The following is a 4082-nucleotide window of genomic DNA, read 5'->3' on the forward strand; positions in this document are numbered from 1 at the left end:
AATGAGCAACTTCGAATTTCCAGAATTTCAAAGCTGGCCACATCTTAACAGTGAACATATATTGTACCGGTACCATATTTACGCGATTATAATACCTTTTTTTTTTTTTACAAAATGTCGTCTTGAAAACTCAGATGTGTATTATATTCTTTGGCATATTATATTTCCACGCAAACACTCAGACTCGAACAAATTTAAAGTAACGCTCTATTTATGTTATGATATAGAATATAGTGGGAATCAACTGATAGAAATGGCCATTGCGAGTTCGTGTTTTCTCGTCTTTTGCGCACTTTTCATTCGTAATTTCTTGTTCATTTTTAACAACAGTCATTATTAATACGAATAATATCTTTAATTACGAGAATGACGTAATGACTTTTTTCTTCCTTTATTCTGAGATTTTATGTATACAGCTTTTAACAATTGAGCATCTTTAATTAAACCCAAAGATTTTACAAGTAATTACTGATGAAAGAGTGGCATGACGTTAGTCACTGGTCAGTCAATGTTCTGACACCAACCCAAACCTGTTGACTGATATTGCAATTTAGGATGAATGTGGTGTATAGTTAGAGTAAGGGAGTGCCTTTATACCTCGCTTAATAATATATTAATCTTGAATGGTTTTTAGCAGGTACGTATTAGATTCGCATTTTTTTTTTAGTATAAAAAAATTTGTGTACTTATTATATTTGATGACATATTATATTTTATTGGAGTAAATACGATACTTTCACGTTCTTACATTTTCACAGCAAATCATATTTCGAACAAAATTGAATATATAAATGAAATTTTGTACCTCCTGGGATTTAAAATATGATTGTATAATTGTAAAAACGTATAATTGAAATAAATTAACATGGAAAGTATAGGAATTTTGCCGGGACTTCAGAAAAAACATATAAAAAACACGTAAGTGAGAAACCTGTAAAAGAAGTTTTACTGTTTAAAGCCTTAGTATGTACAGCTTGGTTTTTTATCTACTTCTTGGTGTTGTTTAAATCGATTTTTTAAAATGCTTCATTATTTTCTTCTTTTAATTTGACTGCACCAGAAATATCAGAATAATTATTTTCTTTTCAAAGATCCTTTTTTAGCCATAAATCTATGTTTGTTAGATAAGTACTTACTATTGTGTATCCTAACCCAGTTTGCAGTGAATTTGAAGTTAAACCATGTTTTGCCACTGTTCAGAGCAATGGAATGGGAACAACAGTTGTGATATAGTTATTGATGCAACAGTGATTGTGGCAGTGGCCATGTGATGCAATTTTAAACATATTAATGTTTATTTATTATTTACATGTTTCGGTTATATGTGTATTTATTATTTATTTATTTATTTGTTTTTACGTTTATTTATTTCTTTATAATTATTTTATTTTTTAATTTTCGACTTTCTACGGAACACTTGTTCACACACAGAACAGTTTGGAAAATGCTGCTTTATGTAGTAGGTAGAAGTTTTGCAGTAATTCTGTATTGTGGCAGTTTTATGTTTAGACTACCAGTAGTTCAAATGTTTTTCTTTAGGATCACTTTTTTTTTTTTTTTTCGTGACCAATACAGGACACACACTGAATGAAAATGTAAAAACTAGCTTTTAAACACTAATACGCAAGAATATAAGATATTTTGACATCATTGAAAAAATAAAAATACAATTTATTTCGTGACATTTTAAATTCTCTAAACACCATAAAATTTACTTCATTGTTGTTTCATCAAGTCTGTTTCTTTCTTTGCTCCACTGCACAGTCTTTAATGAAAATATAGCCTACATTCTGCATTACAATTACGGACTGGAATGCTAAACATATTGGCATTAGTCATCAGTTCACTAGGTTAGTGTTTAAATTCAATTTTCTGAATGATGTACATCCATTTTTCATGATACAGCTTGTTTCAATCGACTGAATTACTTATAAGATCATCTTATAGAATTTTTAATACCTCCCACTGACTGAACAATTAATTGTCATATATATGTGTTCTTTTCTTTCAAATATTACAGCTGAAAGTACCGTATATATGAAATCTTTTCAAATTTTTCTAATGGGGCAGTCCAACACAGAATAATTATAACAAGTTTCATAAAAGGTTTCAGCTTCTAAGATGAATTTCTTTGTTGTATCTTGCAATACATAATTTCTGTTAATTTTTTTTTTTTCATTGGGTTATTTTACGACGCTGTATCAACATCTAAGTTATTTAGTGTCTGAATGAAATGAAGGTGATAATGCCGGTGAAATGAGACCGGGGTCCAGCACCGAAAGTTACCCAGCATTTGCTCGTATTGGGTTGAGGGAAAACCCCGGAAAAAACCTCAACCAGGTAACTTGCCCTGACCAGGATTCGAACCCGGGCCACCTGGTTTCGCGGCCAGACGCGCTGACCGTTACTCCACAGGTGTGGACTAATTTCTGTTAAGAATTGACTCCACAGTTAATGGCAAAAATCTATGTTCCAACCTTTCTTTAACACATATTATTATGTCTCGTAATACTCTCTGTATTTCAACAATACTCTCGTCTATCGCCTCAATTTGTAACACTTTCTTGTTAAACACACATTGCAAACTGTGCATCAAGTACAAATCAGTTTCACTGAGAGGGTTCATGTAAAAATTCTCAAGAATCTTTGGAGGCTTTTCCCACTCTGAAATAGAATTTCATTACATCATACATTTTTAGGATTCTTTCCATTACATTCGCTAAAGAAAGCAAAGCAAACGAATTTTTAAATGGGAAAGGATGGGCATGATATTCTATACCAACAAATTCACAGAACTCCTTAAAATGAGTATTGAGCTCGAAAACCAGACACCACACACATTAATTGTGATATATAAGTTCTATTGATTATTAATAATAGGAGAGACCAAACTTTTATAGCTGTTCTTTTATGCCCTGACTATCACCGCTATTATTGCTGTATGTACTAGCTTTATGTACAGTTGTAACTTTGGTCATCAGACACATTATTTCTTTACTCACAACGTGAGTTCTTATTTGTTTATATACAAAACAACTTTTAATTTTATTGTCAATTCTGTCACGAGACATAAGTACATATTAGTTATTGCATGTGCTGTACAAATAACATTCTAGTCAAATGTAACATTGTACATGGTAGTATATTGGACAGTTATATCCTGATCCTTTATATAAGTTAGGATAAGATATGCATTGTATTCTTTCACGGCCTGGATACTCCAGTGAACTCATACTTTCATATTGGTGTTCTCTTGCAGTGAAAACCCAAATTTATAGTCACAATTTCTCTAGTCCTGAACAGTATTTTTTGTTTAATTTAGCTCTAAATCATTTTTACAGATGATAGTAGTTTAATAAGATTTTAATTAAAAACTGTTGAAAATAAATTTAATGGGAAGTCACAATTAGTGACTTATAGACCAGTAGTTCTAACAAATTTAATACACACATTACGTTGTAACTTTCAACACACGTCAGTATCTGGGGTTCTTTTTGGAGGATTTATCTAATAATAACTTGAGCCAGTTAGTGAGCCCCCTTGAATGGATTGGTGTAACACAGTTTACGCCTGTTAATAACAGGAGTAATGCATAAGAGATGTAATATTTACATCAGATATGTACATTTTTCATGTTCTACTCAGTAATGTTTATAAAGTGACTCAGTATGTTATCATTGCTCAAATTTTTGTTGCTGACACCCATGGCCTCTATGTTATTTTTCATTTTTGTTATGTAAATCAAATCCAACATCATTTTTATGCTGTAAGTCTATGAACGCAAGTACAACTGACAAATTATGAAATTTTAACTTTAATTTAAAGTGTTACTACTATGGAAAGAATCTTCAGAGATCTAATTACAAAACTCAGAACTTTATATCTTTATGTATCTCTCTTTATCAGCTGGTAATGAAATCTTTCAAAGCACGGTATTTAGTATGGAGTGTTGGTTGACATCCATCCATTCAATAAAAGATAAATTATAGTTGGTTAGATTGTAGCTTGAATTATGAGTTCTCTTGTGCTTTACAATGCGTTAATTAGCAATTTTTACTACTTTTATATTTTCTTTTACCCAG

The 4082-nt window shown here is 31.1% G+C and overlaps 1 protein-coding gene across 2 annotated transcripts in view; it reads left to right on the plus strand.

Annotated features, from left to right (window-relative positions):
* The window catches only part of LOC138703290 (post-GPI attachment to proteins factor 2-like), a 159036-nt gene that overhangs the window by 129341 nt on the left and 25613 nt on the right, over nucleotides 1-4082 (plus strand). The window lies entirely within an intron of this gene.

The sequence above is a fragment of the Periplaneta americana genome, chromosome 7, assembly GCF_040183065.1.
Source record: "Periplaneta americana isolate PAMFEO1 chromosome 7, P.americana_PAMFEO1_priV1, whole genome shotgun sequence".
In the NCBI taxonomy this organism is placed as follows: Eukaryota; Metazoa; Arthropoda; class Insecta; order Blattodea; family Blattidae; genus Periplaneta; species Periplaneta americana.